This window comes from Ambystoma mexicanum, chromosome 7q (genome assembly GCF_040938575.1).
Source record: "Ambystoma mexicanum isolate Mex_15411 chromosome 7q, UKY_AmexF1_1, whole genome shotgun sequence".
Taxonomy (NCBI): Eukaryota; Metazoa; Chordata; class Amphibia; order Caudata; family Ambystomatidae; genus Ambystoma; species Ambystoma mexicanum.
Window position 1 is genome coordinate 429,901,302 of NC_090941.1, and position 21,771 is coordinate 429,923,072.

Below are 21,771 nucleotides of genomic sequence, written 5' to 3' on the forward strand. Positions count from 1 at the left end.
CCCCCACCCCCCCAGTCACCAGGGGCAGCCTCCACCAGGCCCCCACCCATGTCTCCCAGCACCCCCACCCCCCAGCAGTGCACGGGCACCCACCACCAGGCCCCCACCCATGTCTCCCAGCACCCCCACCCCCCAGCCACCAGGGGCACCCACCACCAGGCCCCCACCCATGTCTCCCACCACCCCCACCCCCCAGCAGTGCAGGGGCAGCCTCCACCAGGCCCCCACCCATGTCTCCCACCACCCCCACCCCCCAGCCACCAGGGGCAGCCTCCACCAGGCCCCCACCCATGTCTCCCACCACCCCCACCCCCCAGCACTGTGGGGCACCTGCCAGCAGGCCCCCACCCATGTCCAACTCATGTTCCCCAGCACCCCCACCCACCAGCACTGTGGGGCACCTGCCAGCAGGCCCCCACCCATGTCCAACTCATGTTCCCCACCACCCCCACCCCCCAGCACTGTGGGGCACCTGCCAGCAGGCCCCCACCCATGTCCAACTCATGTTCCCCACCACCCCCACCCCCCAACACTGTGGGGCACCTGCCAGCAGGCCCCCACCCATGTCTCCCAGCACCCCCACCCCCCCGCACTGTCGGGCACCCTCCACCAGGCCCCCACCCATGTCTCCCACCCCCCCACCCCCCAGCAGTGCAGGGGCACCCACCACCAGGCCCCCACCCATGTCTCCCAGCACCCCCACCCCCAGCCACCAGGAGCAGCCTCCACCAGGCCCCCACCCATGTCTCCCACCACCCCCACCGCCCAGTCACCAGGGGCAGCCTCCACCAGGCCCCCACCCATGTCTCCCAGCACCCCCACCCCCCAGCAGTGCAGGGGCACCCACCACCAGGCCCCCACCCATGTCTCCCAGCACCCCCACCCCCCAGCCACCAGGGGCACCCACCACCAGGCCCCCACCCATGTCTCCCAGCACCCCCACCCCCCAGCCACCAGGGGCAGCCTCCACCAGACCCCCACCCATGTCTCCCACCACCCCCACCCCCCAGCAGTGCAGGGGCAGCCTCCACCAGGCCCCCACCCATGTCTCCCACCACCCCCACCCCCCAGCCACCAGGGGCAGCCTCCACCAGGCCCCCACCCATGTCTCCCACCACCCCCACCCCCCAGCAGTGCAGGGGCAGCCTCCACCAGGCCCCCACCCATGTCTCCCAACACCCCCACCCCCCAAGTCACCAGGGGCAGCTCCATCAGGCCCCCACCCATGTCTCCGAGCACCCCCCCCAGCAGTGCAGGGGCACCCACCACCAGGCCCCCACCCATGTCTCCCAGCACCCCCACCCTCCAGGGGCACCCACCACCAGGCCCCCACCCATGTCTCCCACCACCCCCACCCCCCAGCAGTGCAGTGGCAGCCTCCACCAGGCCCCCACCCATGTCTCCCACCACCCCCACCCCCCAGCCACCAGGGGCAGCCTCCACCAGGCCCCCACCCATGTCTCCCACCACCCCCACCCCCCAGCACTGTGGGGCACCTGCCAGCAGGCCCCCACCCATGTCCAACTCATGTTCCCCACCACCCCCACCCCCCAGCACTGTGGGGCACATGCCAGCAGGCCCCCACCCATGTCTCCCAGCACCCCCACCCCCCAGCACTGTGGGGCATCCTCCACCAGGCCCCCACCCATGTCTCCCACCACCCCCACCCCCCAGCAGTGCAGGGGCACCCACCACCAGGCCCCCACCCATGTCTCACAGCACCCCCACCCCCCAGCACTGTGGGGCACCTGCCAGCAGGCCCCCACCCATGTCCAACTCATGTTCCCCACCACCCCCACCCCCCAGCACTGTGGGGCACATGCCAGCAGGCCCCCACCCATGTCTCCCAGCACCCCCACCCCCCAGCACTGTGGGGCAACCTCCACCAGGCCCCCACCCATGTCTCCCACCACCCCCACCCCCCAGCAGTGCAGGGGCACCCACCACCAGGCCCCCACCCATGTCTCCCAGCACCCCCACCCCCAGCAGTGCAGGGGCAGCCTCCACCAGGCCCCCACCCATGTCTCCCAGCACCCCCACCCTCCAGCCACCAGGGGCAGCCTTCACCAGGCCCCCAACCATGTCTCCCACCACCCCCACCCCCTAGCCACCAGGGGCAGCCTCCACCAGGCCCCCACCCTTGTCTCCCACCACCCCCACCCCCCCAGCACTGTGGGGCACCCACCACCAGGCCCCCACCCATGACTCCCAGCACCCCCACCCCCCAGCAGTGCAGGGGCAGCCTCCACCAGGCCCCCACCCATGTCCAACTCATGTCTCCCACCACCCCCACCCCCCAGCACTGTGGGGCACCTGCCAGCAGGCCCCCACCCATGTCCAACTCATGTTCCCCACCACCCCCACCCCCCAGCACTGTGGGGCACCTGCCAGCAGGCCCCCACCCATGTCTCCCAGCACCCCCACCCCCCAGCACTGTGGGGCACCTGCCAGCAGGCCCCCACCCATGTCCAACTCATTTTCCCCACCACCCCCACCCCCCAGCACTGTGGGGCACCTGCCAGCAGGCCCCCACCCATGTCCAACTCATGTTCCCCACCACCCCCACCCCCCAGCACTGTGGGGCACCTGCCAGCAGGCCCCCACCCATGTCCAACTCATGTTCCCCACCACCCCCACCCCCCAGCACTGTGGGGCACCTGCCAGCAGGCCCCCACCCATGTCCAACTCATGTTCCCCACCACCCCCACCCCCCAGCACTGTGGGGCACCTGCCAGCAGGCCCCCACCCAAATCCAACTCATGTTCCCCACCACCCCCACCCCCCAGCACTGTGGGGCACCTGCCAGCAGGCCCCCACCCATGTGCAACTCATGTTCCCCAGCCAACATGTCATCACAATCTAGATCCCTGGTCCCTATGGTCAGCCTCCAAATGCAAAACACCCACCCGAGTATTGCATCCACCCACTCATAATTTGCAATTACATCACAGGACACCAATTGCAAGTTCCGAAACAAACAGATTTCCCTCACATACACCCAATGGGTGTCAGTGAATCTCAAAACGCATATCATGAAATGCATGAAACCAATGAGATACCACACATTGAAGTTTACCAAAAAAAATATGTATTAAAGGAAACATAAATAGAATCAAAAATGAAGAAACAGAAATATGAATGTACAAAAATTAAAAGAAGCTTGTCCGTGAAAAAAAGCAAAACCAAAAATAAAATTCCAAAGTAATGTTGTCCAAAGTCAATGTCCACAAAACAAAATCCAATGGGAAATAAAAAAGAAAGCCATTGCTCCATGGTTAAAATGTGAAAAAAAAATACAATCCAACAGTGAACTATGTACATGGGAACAAGCCAGGGTCCATTATCCCAACAAAAGAAAGGAAACCTATCTAACTACACTAACTAATAAAATAAACTATATACAAAAATGTGGCCAATGTCCGAAAGGTCCAAATAAAATCAAAACAAAAATGAAACCTAACACTACCTACATAACTATGTACAAGGGCAGCAGGCTAGTTTCACGGCTCACTTGTGGATGTCCCGGGCCAGGGCATCATCGAACTCCTCCTCAATGTCCCGGAGGCGGTCCTCCTCCATGGCCCCGAGGGTCCGCAGGGCCGTCAACGTCTCCACCTCCAAACCCCTGCGGATTGCCTCGAGGCACTCAGCCCGCCTCAGGGCCCTCCGCATGGAGTTCTCCGCCCTGACCATTGTGAGCCGTGCCTCTTCTGCCCGCTGCCGCTCCGCATCTATGACGTGGCCCAACTGCTGCCACACGGAAGACACTCTCTGTCCTGGGTCCTCCTGCCCTCCGGCCGATGCCTGCCCCTCCGATGTTGAATGCCCCGAGCCTTCATGGCTCCCACCACGTTGCTGCTGCTGCTGTGCCTCTGCCCGTGCACTGCCTCCTGCTGCCTGCACATCCTCCGCCGGCTGGGGTGCAGTCGTAGATGTGGCCACCCCTGCTGGACGTCCGACTCCTGACTGTGGCAGGGATGCCTCCTCCACCAGCCTGGCCGCACCGTCAGAGGCAGCTCCACGGGGCACCCAGGTGACTGATGGGTGGGAAGATGGCACGGAGGACGACTGGCGCGTAGGGGGTCCAGTTGAGGGGGTGGTCGTAGCAAGCCCCATCAGACGGAGGAATCCGGCGTGGGTGACCTGTCCCAGCAGGCTGACGTGCTCCTCATGAAAAGACTGCAGGTCACCTCGCATGGCCCGTTGATGCAACGCCACACCAGCCAGGACAGGCTCAACCCAGACCTGGATAGCCACATCCGCAGGCAGAGGAAGGCCAGTTGACGTGAGCTCATCACCTGCCTGAAAACGGGTCTGGACGTAGGCATCCCTGCTGGTGCAAGATGATGCAGAGGAGACATGCATGACGGTAGCATTGCATTACTTACACATCAGAACCATGTACACGTCACATGTAGCAGCAATCATGCACAACACATCCCACAAGTGAAACACACACGTCCTCAACAAACACGCATCAACACTCACTGGACTGGGCATCAAAGTCCAGCATCTCTCCCACTCCTTCGACCAATTCAGGTGGTATGAACTCTGCAACGAGAGCCTCATGCGGAGTGAGTTCTTCCTCCTCTGGTGCAGGCCCACCGCCAGTCACCAGAGTCAAGTTGTAATTTGAGGCACGCTTGGCCTTAGTGCTGCGCTTGATGTCATTCCAACGCTTTTTGCACTCCTGCGCCGTGCGCACCTCATGGCCGAATGAACTGACATGTTCCGCAACATGCTTCCAGTGGGTGTCACGTTGGGCAGACGTAGTCTGACTATTGGCACCCACTAGCATGTCACGGCTGTGGCCCCGCACGTAGTCCACGAGGAAGTCCAGTTCCTGCTTACAGAAAGGCTTCTTCCTCGACGTGCAGGAGGTCGTGGCTGTGTGTGGGGTCCCAGCCTGTGCTGCAGGTGCAACCTTCCTCCTCTTGGACTGTGGCACAGACCCTGGCTGGCTAATGCCGCCCTGACCAGTATGGCCAGTGGGTTCGGTGGATTGAGCCAAGGGAGTGGCAGGTGGAGGGATGACCAAAGGCCTGACTTGTGTCAGTGGCAGCTGGGTGCCCACTAATGGACCCTGCGCAGCAACATCAGCTGTGGCAGGGTCATTGACCGCAACGGTCCTGGTTGGCAGACTCACAACCGGGGTGCTGTTGGGTGCATCTGCCCCTGCACTTGCCAACACCCGGCTGTTCGGGGCAGCAGATGACATGACTGCCCCAGCGACACGTGTCTCGGTCTGCGCAGCCCGGCCTGCCCCTATGGTTTCCCCCCTGGCCTGTTGGAGATCTACCAAGGGCTCTTCAAGTGCCAACGCAGCCTGCGCTGGCAGACCTTGAGTCTGGGTGGCGGTGTCCACAGCTGCACCTGCAGCTACCACTACCCTTGGGCCCGTGGCAGTCGATGGAACGGACTGCCGGGTCATATGGGTGCCAGTGCCAGATGCAGGAGCTGCATCCCCCGGAACCACAGGGGGTGGTGGCATGGCTGCACCGACACATGGCACAACATTGTGCTCAAGTGGCGCACCCCTGCCTCTTCCCCCTCTGTGGCTGCCCTGGACACCCTGGAGTCCCCCTACTCCCTGGTCACCACGGCCACGTCCCCGACCACGCCCGCCACGAGGAGTACGCCCAGCTGAGGCGCCCCTCACCTTTAGTGGCCTCCCAACCATGGCACAGATGTAGTAGTGCTGGCACAGATGGAGTGGTGCCAATGGGAGGTGTACACCACAATTGACCTGGGCAATTGGGGTGAAGGGGGTGGGAAGCAAGATGTTAACAGCCCCCCTGCACCTGCAAGGCTGTATGTGACCCCGGTGATGTGGTGACGGGTCACACAACGCTCAGGCACCCCAAAACTGCAGTAAAACCGTGCACGCAACCCTGCAGCCTACGTGCGTGGATTCAACCTCCCGCAGTACGCGGCGGCACCCAGTAACACGAATAACGCGTAAGCGTGGGACACGCAGGCTACTATGACATCGAAAATGGGTGCGATACACAAGGGCACCCGCAGTGGGAAAAAGAGCGTGTGCGACTCACCGTCTGACTAGCGCGATGCAGAAAAACACGCGTAGCCAATACCCCCGCCAAAAGAAGAGATACGTCCTTGATAGCTGTGAAGTTGTGATGGCGCGCGAAACAACAGGAAGTAGCAACACACGTCGGTCTCCACGAAAGGCACGTACAGCGAACTGCTGGGCCCGCTCACCTTTAACCCGTGCTGAGGGAAACGCATGCGCGCGTCACGTCACTTACGCGCATGGGCCCTTTCCTCGTATTACACGCGGACGTGCAGTTTTTCATGCTCGCTTACGCGCATGGGCCCTTTCCTCGTATTGCACGCGGACGTGCAGTTTTCCACACGCGCTTACGCGCATGGGCCCTTTCCTCGTATTACACGCGGACGTGCAGTTTTTCACGCGCGCTGAAATGCCCATGCACGTCTGTACGCGTCACGTCACAGGGGCGCTTGCGCTTGAGGGGCCTTCTGTCCAATGAAAATGCGTATGCGTGCAGACGCGCTTACGCGCTAAGGGCCTTTCCTCGAATTACACGCTGACGTGCAGATTTTTCACGTGCCAAATCACTCCGTATCAAGCTGGCCACGCGTAAGCACACAGAAGACCACGCTCCTGCCCAGAAGGCCAAACTACTGCCCCCCAGAGCCCCGAGCACGCTCCCACCTGCCATCTGCTGCTGCCTGACTGCCCGCTGCCCACGTGCCCTGCCATTTGCTGTCTGCACATCAGCCAGGGGTGCTGTTGCTGTGACCACCCCTGCTGGAACCGAAGACTCCCGACTGGGATTCCATCGCTCCACAGCCCAGCCCCAGGACCCAGTTGCCCACCCACTCCTGCCTCTGGGGTTGTCATGTCGGGGCAAACACCATCTGAGACCACTGACAACCCCCGGCCAGAGAGATAGAGGGGCACCAGCTTCAGTGCCACCGAAGTTGGTGTCCTGGTGGAGCAAGTCCTGGGGCAGTATGATGCCCTCTTCGGAAGTTCCCGCGCCGACAAGGAAGGACGGACTCGGATCTGGACTGACATCGTGACTGCCATCAACGCGGAGGGGGTGGCAGTCCGCGACTTACAACATGTCAAGAAGCGCTGGGAGGACTTCAGGTCCTGGACCCTGAACAAGGCCTGGCGCCTTTTGAAGGCAGCGGATGCCAAGGGGCGCCGGGGCCACTTGTCGGAAGAACAGATGAGGGTCCTGAAACGCATATCCCCAGCGCTCCACGTCCAGGTCCTTGAGAGGCAGACCCGTCTGGAGTCGAGCGGTGAGTGTACATGCATCCTGATTGTGAGCAGTGCGTGTGGTGATTATTCAGTAGTGTGCAGGTTGCACATCTGTTTGTATGGGGTCGAGTATGGGTGGGGGTGTACAGGGCCATGGGGCTAACACATACGAGGGCTGGAATGTGTGAGACATGGATGGTGTAGGCTTGCATGCCAAATGCAGTTGTGTGGGCACACATGTTTGGATGAATGTGTATGTAAGTAGACATGTCCGTGATGTCACGCATGTATGTTGTTTTCGGCTGCATGTATCAGCACTGTGTACATGTGCATGTGTGTGTATTTGACAAGGGTGCAACAGTGATGCAACATGGATGCATGTGACAGCGGTATGTGGAAGCCTGATTGGCAGATGTGACATGGATGTCCGTCTGAACACTGCGACACTTGGCAGAGGTGTACACATGCATGCAAGTGTGGTGGTGTGTGTACATGTGTGGTGCACTTCCTGTGTTGCATGTGATGTCTGGCTCACCTTTGGCTGCTCATGCTGTTGTATGTGTATGGATGGTGGTGGCAGTTGCGATATGGCTGTGGTATGGCTCATGTGTGCGAGTTGTAATGACATGTGTGTTGGGGATTGTGATGACATGTCTGAGGTTTGCCAATGCCACTCATGTACAACTGTCATGTGTGTATGTGTCCATTGTACAGTGCCCTGATGCCTGTGTTTTGTTTCTCCCTGTCTGCAGCTTCAACTAATGAAGAGGGCGGAGAAGGTGCTGTGGAGCACAGCGGCGGGGATCCCACCGCCAGCCGGAGACGCAAGGCCCGGCCCCCCTCTCATGTTGTGATCTCGTCGGGGAGTGAGGAGTCCGGTGCCGCGACCTAGGCCGCAGCTGCCGGGGGGAGGTCCAAGAGGCGGAGGTTGGAGTTGGACTCCTCGGCAGCAGAACGGGCAGCTGGGACCCCACAGGGCCCAACAGGGGAAGATGGCACAGAGTCATCCAGGTTGGTGGGGGGGTTGGTGGAGGAGGAGGCCGTGCAAGCACCAGAGACGGGGTCTGGAGGTGGGGATCCCATTGGTGCTAGTGGTGCAGTGCAGGACCAGGGACAGGAGGCAGCACAGGCCGCCGCGGATGTGCCTGTGTGCAATCCTGTCCCTGATCCTGTCCCTGCATCATCTTGCACCAGCAGGGATGCCTACGTCCAGACCCGTTTTCAGGCAGGGGATGAGCTCATGTCAACTGGCCTTCCTCTGCCTGCGGATGTGGCTATCCAGGTCCGGGTTGAGCCTGTCCTGGCTGGTGTGGCGTTGCGTCAACGGGCCATGCGAGGTGACCCGCGGTCTTTTCATGAGGAGACTGCACGTCATCTCAAATGGCTCGTTGACCACGTCAGCCTGCTGGGACAGGTCACCCAGGCCGGATTCCTCCGTCTGATGGGGCTTGCTACGACCCCCTCCTCAACTGGACCCCCTACGCGCCAGTCGTCCTCCGTGCCATCTTCCCACCCATCAGTCACCTGGGTGCCCTGTGGAGCTGCCTCTGACGGTGCGGCCAGGCTGGTGGAGGAGGCATCCCTGCCACAGTCGGGAGTCGGACGTCCAGCAGGGGTGGCCACATCTACGACTGCACCCCAGCCGGCGGAGGATGTGCAGGCAGCAGGAGGCAGTGCACGGGCAGAGGCACAGCAGCAGCAGCAACGTGGTGGGAGCCATGAAGGCTCGGGGCCTTCAACATCGGAGGGGCAGGCATCGGCCGGAGGGCAGGAGGACCCAGGACAGAGAGTGTCTTCCGTGTGGCAGCGGTTGGGCCACGCCATAGATGCGGAGCGGCAGCGGCCGGAAGAGGCACGGCTCACAATGGTCAGGGCGGAGAACTCCATGCGGAGGGCCCTGAGGCGGGCCGAGTGCCTCGAGGCAATCCGCAGGGGTTTGGAGGTGGAGACGACGATGGCCCTGCGGACCCTCGGGGCCATGGAGGAGGACCGCCTCCGGGACATTGAGGAGGAGTTCGATGATGCCCTGGCCCGGGACATCCACAAGTGAGCCGTGAAACTAGCCCGCTGCCCTTGTACATAGTTATGTAGGTAGTGTTAGGTTTCATTTTTGTTTTGAATTTATTTGGACCTTTCGGACATTGGCCAAATTTTTGTATATAGTTTATTTTATTAGTTAGTGTAGTTAGATAGGTTTCCTTTCTTTTGTTGGGATAATGGACCCTGGCTTGTTCCCATGTACATAGTTCACTGTTGGATTGTATTTTTTTTCACATTTTAACCATGGAGCAATGGCTTTCTTTTTTATTTCCCATTGGATTTTCTTTTGTGGACATCGACTTTGGACAACATTACTTTGGAATTTTATTTTTGGTTTTGCTTTTTTTCACGGACAAACTTCTTTTAATTTTTGTACATTCACATTTCTGTTTCTTCATTTTTGATTCTATTTATGTTTCCTTTAATACATATTTTTTTTTGGTGAACTTCAATGTGTGGTTTCATGCATTTCATGATATGTGTTTTGAGATTCACTGACACCCATCGGGTGTATGTGAGGGAAATGTGTTTGTTTCGGAACTTGCAATTGGTGTTCTGTGATGTAATTGCAAATTATGAGTGGGTGGATGCAATACTCGGGTGGGTGTTTTGCATTTGGAGGCTGACCATAGGGACCTGGGATCTAGATTGTGATGACATGTTGGCTGGGGAACTGAGTTGCACATGGGTGGGGGCCTGCTGGCAGGTGCCCCACAGTGCTGGGGGGTGGAGGTGTTGGGGAACATGAGTTGGACATGGGTGGGGGCCTGCTGGCAGGTGCCCCACAGTGCTGGGGGGTGGGGGTGGTGGGGAACATGAGTTGGACATGGGTGGGGGCCTGCTGGCAGGTGCCCCACAGTGCTGGGGGGTGGGGGTGGTGGGGAACATGAGTTGGACATGGGTGGGGGCCTGCTGGCAGGTGCCCCACAGTGCTGGGGGGTGGGGGTGGTGGGGAACATGAGTTGGACATGGGTGGGGGCCTGCTGGCAGGTGCCCCACAGTGCTGGGGGGTGGGGGTGGTGGGGAACATGAGTTGGACATGGGTGGGGGCCTGCTGGCAGGTGCCCCAAAGTGCTGGGGGGTGGGGGTGGTGGGGAACATGGGTTGGACATGGGTGGGGGCCTGCTGGCAGGTGCCCCACAGTGCTGGGGGGTGGGGGTGGTGGGGAACATGAGTTGGACATGGGTGGGGGCCTGCTGGCAGGTGCCCCACAGTGCTGGGGGGTGGAGGTGCTGGGAGACATGGGTGGGGGCTTGCTGGCAGGTGCCCCACAGTGCTGGGGGGTGCGGGTGGTGGGGAACATGAGTTGGACATGGGTGGGGGCCTGCTGGCAGGTGCCCCACAGTGCTGGGGGGTGGGGGTGGTGGGAGACATGAGATGGACATGGGTGGGGGTCTGGTGGAGGCTGCCCCTGCACTGCTGGGGGGTGGGGGTGCTGGGAGACATGGGTGGGGGCCTGGTGGTGGGTGCCCCACAGTGCTGGGGGGGTGGGGGTGGTGGGAGACATGGGTGGGGGCCTGGTGGAGGCTGCCCCTGGTGGCTGGGGGGTGGGGGTGGTGGGAGACATGGGTGGGGGCCTGGTGGAGGCTGCCCCTGCTGGCTGGGGGGTGGGGGTGGTGGGAGACATGAGTTGGACATGGGTGGGGGCCTGGTGGAGGCTGCCCCTGCACTGCTGGGGGGTGGGGGTGCTGGGAGACATGGGTGGGGGCCTGGTGGTGGGTGCCCCACAGTGCTGGGGGGGTGGGGGTTCTGGGAGACATGGGTGGGGGCCTGGTGGAGGCTGCCCCTGCACTGCTGGGGGGTGGGGGTGCTGGGAGACATGGGTGGGGGCCTGGTGGTGCGTGCCCCACAGTGCTGGGGGGGTGGGGGTGGTGGGAGACATGGGTGGGGGCCTGGTGGAGGCTGCCCCTGGTGGCCTGGGGGGGTGGGGGTTCCTGGAGACATGGGTGTGGGCCTGGTGGAGGGTGCCCCTGGTGGCTGGGGGTGCAGGGGGACATGCGTTGGTGGGCAGTAGTGCAAGTTGACATGTGGGTTGGCTGGGGGGTCATGGCCATGGTGGATGTTGTGCCTGCAGGACATGTGCAGGGTAGGCCCCTGTGGTGTGAGCCACCTGCAGGGGCCGTGGAGGGTGTAGAGAGAACACCTGGGAGGACCCACACGTGCAATTCACGTGTGCTGCTCCCCGCGCACCCCTGTAATACACGTACTCTGATGGAATCACGTGTGGAACTTCCCGCGCACCCCTGAAATGCGCGTACCCTGCTCGCACGGGCCCAATCGCGTGTGGAACTTCCCGCGCACCCCTGGAATACACGTGCCCTGATGGAATCGCGTGTGGAACTTCCCGCGCACCCCTGGAATACACGTACCCTGCTGATGTCGCGTGTGAAACTTCCCCCGCACCACGAAATACACGTACCCTGATGAGATCGTGTGTGGAACTTCCCGCGTACCCCTGAAATACACGTGCCCTGTTGATGTCGCATGTGAAACTTCCCCCGCACCCCAAAATACACGTACCATGATGAAATTGCGTGTGGAATTTCCCGCGCACCCCTGAAATACACGTACCCTGCTGAAATCGCGTGTGGCTCTTCCCGCGCACCCCTGAGATACGCGTCCCCCCAATCGCGTGTGGAAATTCCCGCGCACCCCTGAAAGACACGTACCCTGCTGAAATCACGTGTGGCACTTCCCGCGCACCCCTGAGATACGCGTACCCTGCTCGCACGGGCCCAATCGCATGTGGAAATTCCCGCGCACCCCTGAAATACACTTACCCTGCTGAAATCGCGTGTGGCACTTCCCGCGCACCCCTGAGATACGCGTACCCTGCTCGCACGGGGCCAATCGCGTGAGGTACTTCCCGCGCACCCCAGTGATACACGTAGCCCGCTTGCCGTGCTGGTACAGGGTTAGCGCAGTCCTTCGCGCTGGATTGGGTATATTGATGGCTTTTCCCTGCGCGAGAGGCGTTCTTGGGGGCGTAACTGGGGCTGCTGCAGGGTCGCTGCGCCACTGTGCGCCACGGCTGGTTTTGGTGGCTGGAATCCATGAATACGCTGTGCGCAGGGATTCGCACGCGCACACTGTGCGCCAGCCGCGTGCGCCACTTGTGCACTAAATTCTATGAATTACCCCCTTAGTGATTTCAATCTGGCACACACCTAAGTCTCGGCCAGCATGTAGTTCACAAATGAAACCCTTATTTATTTTTATCTATAAGTTCAATATTCCAAATCATATACCACTCATAACACACCCTTCTCCAGAGACCCCCCCCCAGTCACACTAAACCAGGAGTCAGGCTAGTTTGCCAAGATAAATATTTATTTATTTATTTAGTATTTAAATCACAATATATTTTAATAAGTAACAGCAATCACCAATGGGGTGACAGAACACTGAATATTATCTTTAATGCACTAGGAATCAAGTTATGAGCACACAAACACATGCAGCAAAGAAAAGAATAATTTTAGAGTGGTTTAGAACTGATAGCACTATGGTTAAGGTTTCCCCCTGCAACACCCCTCAACCCCCAATAGGCAATTTAAATAGATGTGAGGAGAGAGCAGGTACTCAGGAATAACATAGATCAAACAGAATATCACTCCCACCTTCCCCATTTAAACACATGAGAAAAACGGAATTGACTTTTCAACTGTCAGGATGGCTTTGAAATTGGCTGAGCAAAAACACCAAGTGTGGTCAAAAATGCTTAAATTGTTATACATTTCTAGGGGAGCCGCTTTGAACAGATGCAAGCAAACAACAGCAATGATTTAATCAAAAGAAAACAATTGAAATCCAAAGTCAAATCCAAAGTCAAACTGGGAAATAATTAAAAGTTAATTCACACGTGTAAACTTTTCAAAATGTCAATTCGTGGAAAACTTTTCCTTATGTGATTTTTGATATAACGGGTCAATTGCACTGTTTCGCACTGCAGTTCAGATAGCTTAAGATGTTAGGAAGAATTTGTAGTTGAAATTTCACTTCTATCTTAAAAATTCAGGGAGTTATGGAGGTTTTAGTAAGAGGTGTTTTTCAAAAATAAAGACATGAAATTTAGACAAGACTTCAGTTTATAATTGGAAAATATGGCTTATGTTTTTACTCAAGGCTAGAGCATTTGGATAGGCAACCAAGTCAGGATTAAGTGAGTTCTGAGACTGATTCATGACTTCAGTAACAGACCCCCATCACTTTCCCGGCAGCACCAGTCGAAAGACTCAAAGTGGGACTTATGGATCAGAGTTACACAAATAAAGATGACTATGAAAATGGCGCTTTAGCAACTCGACAGAAGAAAATACCACTAAAGATTTTGACACTGTTACAGTTTATGAAGGTAGGGATAGTTCAGAGATTAGAGTAGAACAAGATAAGCAAGGTATACAATAGTTCTCTAGCATCCTATTAATACTCACATTCCACTGGGATTTAAGATTTTTGGACAGTCACATTTCTGGTCAATGGATTGGGTCTATCAAGGAAGGACAGCACATCAGGAGCGGGACTGGATCGGCTAGGCTGGTACCATATTTGCACAGGATCTGCCCTTCTTTTTTCTGGGTATTTCAACCAGTGGGATAGCGAGATCATCAGGCAAGACTTATGGTAGCAAGCTGGATAGTTTCAGGATGCTAGTTCAGGATAATTTTCCACACCACAGCGCTTCACTGGGTTGTGAGAAAAAGTTTGGGGATTGAGGCCTTGCTGAAAATGGTTCAGCTAATGCTTGGCAAGATTCTTGGCATCTGGATTTGGAAGGATGTTAAAGGCTGGCTGTTGAATGCTGCAACAAAGTGCTTCGCTGGAATCAGGAAAGTGAGCCTGTAAGTCCCTATGTGTTGTCATCTGTCTCTATTTATCATTTCAAATGACATCACAAAAATGGGTGTATGGTCCGGCTTAACTAAGCTCGCCCCTGTGAACTGGGATTGGATCAGAAGCTCATCTCCGCCTTGCATCTGAGTGATTGGATCAAGGACAGATGATGTCACATTTATGATTTGGCTTCCACAGTTCTTAGAAACCTCCCCTAGCCACTAATATCAACATTAAATGTTGTCCTAAATACCTATTTATACATTGGTATCCTCTACAAAAATCACACACAGAGATTCCATATTTTATGTAGTATCTGTTCATCAAAATCCCACAGCTGAGAGACCTTGTTTTACCTTTCTGCAGAATTTTGTCCATTTCGCCATGAACACATTTTCCAAACTGTCTGCAAATTTCCACAAATGTGTGTGTTTACCATAGGGATGTGTGTGTAAAGTTTCACAATTCTAGCATTAATGCAGTTCACATAAAACCACGTATATTGCCATTCCTGCCCAGAATATGTTACACCGTTCCACCGCCTCTTGAAACATAAAGCCACAAATTAGACTAACAATCTGTCCTTTTTATATTTTTCACCACTTTGGATAACAAGTTATGAGTCTCTAAAAAATGTTCATCATTTATTCTTAGCAGCAAATGTTCCACCCTTTTGTCTCTCCCTGGAGCTCAAGGAACAGCCCCCTCGTTTGGGGAACTCCTTCAAGGAGCAGTTTATGACCATTTTACATGTCCATTTCCTGGGCTGGAGGATCTGCCATTGTTCATTCTCTGGCTGTAGACAACAGGCTGGCCTAACCCACAATTATCATCTATCAGTGAGTTTCTGCTAAGAGGATTTCCCTCCCCTTGGGAGAAACCTGTTGTTCCACTCCTTGCAGGCCCAGCCAGGCTAATTTATTCTTACTTTCTTAAAATCAAGCAGGAACCAAACAAGTTGCATCAAATGACATGCATAAGTTACTTTCTTAGCTTTAAACCTGTGGGATCAAAAACAACTGAGATTGTATTCTTTTCATCAACAAATCCTTTTATGTTTGCTAATCTGGCAGACTTTTAATTTAGATCACTTTGAAGTTTCATCAGGAGAGCCCATCTGACAGGGCTGTCATTCACAGGTAGCCCAGTGTGCTGCACACAGATTTTGACAGGAGCTGTCATCCGCAGGCAATCCAGTTTTTCTGAGAGAATGTTTTGCTCTTCACATTTTAGGACCTTGTACATTCACAATGCTTCATTAGATTAACTGAATTTTAGCACCAAGCAAGATTTTGAATGTTGGAGTTTTTAGCAACAAAGTAAATGTCATTTACAGGTGAATTTTGGAGTTTCACTTGCAAAGTGCTGCTTTTCCCTGTGCACTCGTCATGGAGCCCACTGGAACATTTTCTGCAGTGTGTGCTCTATTCCACCACACATGCATCATGGGTGGCAAGTTGTGCATCCATCTTTTTGTGTGTTGAAGAATGCAGTTTTGGAGGTTCTTGGCACACACAATGGTTTTGCCACCATTGTTGCTGTTTCTTGCACCATAACTAGCAGAGTGATGCTGCATGATATAGCAGAGTGGGTCAATAAATCCCACATGACAAACAAACTCTGTTTGTCCATTGTATCAAGAACCAGGGAATTCAGTCAGAAAATCAGTTTTGTATCATCTGTATAGGTGTAAAAACAAACAACATGGGATGAAATGCGATCTGCTAAGGGACACAGATACAGATTAAAAAGGAGAGGGGACAGAGACGAACCCTCTGGGAACCCACAAGAAATAGACACCGCTCTGACTGGAATGAAAATAAAGACACTCTTTGTGATCAATTTGATAAAAAAAGAACACCACCAAGAATGGGAGGAACCAACAATCCCAGCCGTTTGGCTACTTGGAAAAGAAAATGATGTTCAATTGTGTCAAAAGCCACAGAGATGTGAAGGAGAATTAAGACTCTGACCTCTCTGTAATCCTGAAGCAGAGTCATGTATTCCAAAACAGATATCATCACTGACTCTGTACCACTAAGGGGCCTAGAACCTGCCTGGAAAGGGCCCAAGAGAGAGTTAAACTCCAAATTTTGTGACTGATGCAGAGTGGACAATTATTTCAATCAGCTTCATTAACAAAGGGAAATGTGAGAGGCCGATAATTGGCAGGATCTGACAAAGTGAGATGTTTTTTTCAAAAGAGGGGTATCCAATGCGTGCTTCAGAGGAGTTGGGACTGAACCAACAGAAAACAAATGATGAACTGCTTCAGTAAAAAGAGAAATGGAAGTAGCTGGTAGAGACTGAAGGTAATGTGGGGGAATTAGATCCAGTGGGGATGAAGATTAAAGTTTACCTAGTGATAGACTGACATCCTCATCTGTAACAAGATCAAACTGGAAAACTTCCAAGTTGTCTCACTCCATCCCAACATCTATAAGATTAATGGGCACTGTCATGGCGAAGCCATCCGAGTCAATTTGATTATAAATATTCTAGATTTTATCCACAAAAAAGTACTAATCAAATCACAGGTGACTTGACAACGGGAAGGATCAACTAAAAAGCTTATGAGAAGAGCACAATGCCTTCACAATATGGTTTGCATAATATTGTGATTTTGTTCCTTTAACAGCTGTATGAAAGTCTCCAAGGGCCAATTTGTATTCCTGCTTGCCTGTCAAAGTAGGGCAGAGCACCATTTGTGCTCTGCCCTGTGACAGGTTTATTTGAGAAGTCTGAGGTTGGTTATAAACCAAGGCAGGGATGGCTTAGAACAATTTAGACCAGTTCTAACTGGTCCTAATTGATTAGCAATCAGGGTCATTACTTTCACCAGAGCAGTAAAGGGGTCCAAAGTGCAAGTGTCTCTCAAGGAGGGCGGATTCACTGTCAAAAGCACAGCTAATTGAGTTGGAAGTGTATTCTTCCAACAACACCAAGCATGCCGAAACATACAACCAACATGACAAGGAAGAGGGTATAAAACAACAAAAGGAAGAACAGAATGATTGGACCACATAACATGTAAAGGGTTAAAAGTGGCTGCCAGTAATGTATCTGAAAAAAATAAATCATGATTATTTCTTTTATTATTTGTGGGAAGACGGTTATGCGGATACAAATGATGATCTGTCAGCTCAGAAATTAACTCTGCGGCATATAGATCAGCAGCATTATTAGGATGGACATGAACATCACCCAATACCAACAAGTTATAGTAGGTCAATATTAAATCAGAAGTAAATTGAGAGAATTATTTTATGAAAGCAAGACAAGGAGGGGGCCAATAGACCAATAAAAAGTAAAATGAAAAGTTGGGAGACAGCTGGAAATGATTTGAAAAACAATTCACATGGTAAATTATGAGCCAAAGGGAGGGTCTGGCAGTTTAGGGAAGCCAGATGGACCAAGTCAAGGCCTCCACCAACAACTGCACCTGGTTGGTCCACCATCTTAATCATTTTACTAGGAGGCAGCAGTTACAATATCTGAGTCTGAGGAGTCAGAAAAACAGATTTCTGCCAGGCAAAGAAAATCAGGCTTAATATCAACTAAAAGAGCATGTAAATCAAAAAGTGCCCCTGTCAATCTGGCATTCATCAGTAAACCCAACACCGGAGGGGCCACCAAATTGGAATGACACCTCGCTACTAGCCCTTGTTTGTGGAAGTGCGGTAGGCCTATCAGTTCTTTCTGCTGGTTTTATAAATGAACCGACAAGAGCAGGCATAGAAGTGAACTCCAGACAATCAGGAGGAAAAAGAAAATCCAAAGGGAGCCCAGTAGGTGCTAAGGAGATTAGCTATTCCCTTGAATCCCTCACCAAAGTGCAGCCTTGCAGATGACTAGACTGACAACCTGTACTAGTCAAAGGAAATCTGATGTTTCCATTTCCTTGGTCATTTTGGCATGCAAGAGGGCTCCAAGACCTGTCCAGGGAAAGGCATAGATGGGCATGACTTTGGCACGGTGCCAGCCCAGGCACATAGGTGCCTGAAACCATATGGGCTGTGGCACACCAGCTGATTGCAGTAAACAAGGAAGAAAGACTTCCCCTAAAAATCAGGCAGTTTAGCAAAAATGTAAAACAATGTATAAACAACATAAAATGATTCACTCAATTGTCAACTGTGTTGCTTACTAATAGGTCTTTCTCAGACACATCCTCTTTGCCTGGTTGGGACACTGTACACGCACCCCAACACTAATCCAGCTACTATCTTGTCATGTGTACCTACCACAGCAACCCACTTTGCAATAGTGGATTTGTGTTCTGCTTTATTGAATTTTGCTGTATACTAAGAGTCAGTATTCATTTACATTTTCCCACAGATGAATTCAGTACACCTGCCCCAGGTTACACCAAGGGTACAACAATTCCCATTCCTATTTTCACAGCAGTTAATGAGAGATTTGGATGAAATTAGGTCCTGGGAAACTCAGTGTGGGTGCAGAATATAGAAGATGTGTTGCTAGCATCCCTTTCATAAGAGGCTTGTAAGATGGATTCCCAGGTCTTAATGACTTTGCTAGCTATAAAGGTCATAACGCTTATAACCAGACATTGTAAATGTTTAAAGATAAAGTACAATATTTGGGACATGATATTGTGATGGGCCATCGAGTCATAGCCTCCTCTACAAAAGAGGTGGTAAACAAAATGCCAAAAAACAATTACACAGATGGGTGCCTTTTTTGGGATCGTAGGCTTTTGCAAGCAATGGATCGGGCGTTAGGTAGGGAATGTAAAACATTTCCGGCACTATTCAAAAGCCAACACTGTAGAAACTTTATAATGAAGAGACATTTACCACCATAAAGAGAAGATTGGTTGATACACTTACATTAGATTTGACGGATTGCAAGACGAAATTCACTCATAAAAAGGAATGGTTTTGCTGTTGTAGTACTGATGCAAAAGCCTGGTTTCCATCAAAAGTCTATTTGAGGTTCCCTGTTTGAATGTGTTACATCTCATAAGTATCTCGGCCTGCATGTTCAGAACACCCTGACATGGTCTTTACATTGGTCAGAAATAAAATTTAAATGTAAAAATGCAATAAACGCAATTAGTCAATTTATAGGGTGACAAGGAGGATCTTCCATTGAGACTATTTTATTACTTTAAACTGCAAAAGTCCTCCCGGTCCTATATTATGGTATTGAGGTGAGGTGACATCCGTACTTGCTGGCATTAAAGAGGTTTGAAGGCTCAATGTTGCGTAAGCTATTTCGTATGCGCCTGGCTCTACCTATAGAATACCTGTATTTAGAATTTGAATTCATTGGAATACAGCATGATTTCATTCGCAAGGTTGTCATGTTCTATGAACACCTGCATGTGTTGCATAACGGAACATTAACAGTACATTTTCTGCATGCGTTTTTAGAACTTGATAACTGTAAGACTACGGGGACCCTGGGTTTACTGTTTTCCACTTACTGCAGGTGGAACATTGGTCATTTTTCTCAATCTAGGGGTGGGGCAATCTATGTTAAGTAAAGAACAAAATCGTGTGAACCTATATTCCAAATGCAATAGTGGTTACTATTGTGAGTATATAACCCAACGTTTGTCAAAATTGTCCTACTGCATCGCATTCCCTAATAGTACCATTATTAGACAATATTTGCTCCTGGAATTTAACATTAGCGTTGCATTTGCAACCAAAGGCGCACTGTATGGTATAGCACGGCCTGACCATGTACGTCGTCTATGTGGTATGGGAGATATTGAAACCCTGGAACACTTGTTAACCAAATGCAAGAGTCTTCGCGAACTGAGGGTCAGGTATCTGAAATCTTACAACAACCTGTTTAATTGTGTTGATATGTCATCTCTCTGGCTTCAATTTTTAGAAGGCACTGAGCACAATCTGATATTTTATCTTGTGTTGTTTTATTAGAAATGTGTTGAAATCTTCAACCTTTTATCTTGTTGATTTTAATTGCAATCTGCTGCTCTTTGTTTTGCTTTTTATAATAGATTGTTGAATTAACATGCTGTAAATTTAAGGATGATTTTGGCTTATTTTAATGACTTGAAAAGTGTTTTTATGAGTTATGTTATACCTGTGCCTTTGTTATATGTTGTATATACAAAGCTATATGGCCACAAGTATATGAAATAAATAAATACATAAATAAATAAAAGCCTATGTCATACTATAGCAAAAAATTAGATACAGTACTAGCCGGAATGCCCCATTACTTACGGTCAATGGCTGCAGCTGTAATAGCTGTGCAACAGTGTGAGAATATCCTGCTAGGATATCCTTTTGAAGGGGCTATCCCACATGTCACTTGCAATTATGAACATTAATCATGGACATTAGAATGTCATTAATGGGCCTATTGCTTTGGTGGGAGGTGGGATATGTTTTCCAGAAGGCCTAGTAGTAGTTTTCTAGAATTTCCCATGCCAGGTGTTCCGTGATTTATAAAGGCAACTGTTATGGAGGGCTGGTCAGGTCAGTTAGGTGGGTCCGGGATTGATACAGGTAGCTGCATTTGATTTACTTGCAAGCCAATGAATAAATCATCTCTGCTTACCATCACTGGAAATTAATGTGTGAGCCTAGTTTTTATTAGAAAATACCAGAAAACTCAACCCAGTTGATTGTGGTCATGCTTCTGCTACCTCTACATGAGCCAGAATAATGTCTTTGTCAAGGGCCCGTAAAGGTAGTTCTATATGGGTTTGCAGTGATCAAATGCCACTCACTCTCTCACAGAGATGGATGGGAGGGAGTCAAACCAGCAATCCAATGAGAAGCACAATTTCTATTTGGCTTTCAGAGCCTTTCCGGAATATCCATTGGGCTAAGCAGGCACTGGCCTATGTGCCCCTCCCGTTTTAGGGGCCCCACGACAACAGATCAAAATAAAGTGGTGCAGACATTAAAAACGTATTAGGAGATAATTTGCAAGGGGGGTCTCTGACATTTCGACAGCCTTCAGGCCTCCAAAGGGTTTAATCCGGCACTGTGAAGCAAGCAGTGTCTTCAACCAACACCCGTCAACACTCAAGCTTGAATAATAAATCACGGGTGGCCAATGAGAACAATGTATGTTTCCTCATATAATACAATCAGTTGAGTGACTTGAAGACAACCCTCAAGTAATTGCGACAGAAGAACCTTAAATGTGGCCAATGGACACACTGTGCCCTCTGAAGGAGGTTTACATCTCCATGTTAGATGCGTGCCCCACTTCAACCCAAACTCCAATTTGAAATGAGGTTGTAAAGCATGAATGACATTTAAAGGGGCAGCCCTCAAATTATTAGGTCTTTTAAAGTAACGTGTTGGATTCAGTAGCAAGAAGGAACAAAAAAACACTGAACGATGCACCGTTTACATGTATCAGCAGTGTATTATATTGCCTATGCCACACTTTTAATATTAAGAACATGTCTGTTCCCTGGTCTACTATTTCTATATTAGACTTTTCCGTTCCAAGAGAGACAAAATAAAACATGTTGGATAAAATAAAAAGCCCATGAACGAAGCAGTCAAAGAAGGAAACAATACAGCACTGCTCAATGGCAAGAGGATTAAACAAGTGCTGTGATTAACCTGAAGCGGGAACTTTTGTCCCTTGCTCGACCTTGCCGCTCAGCCACCCCAGCCCCAAGATGA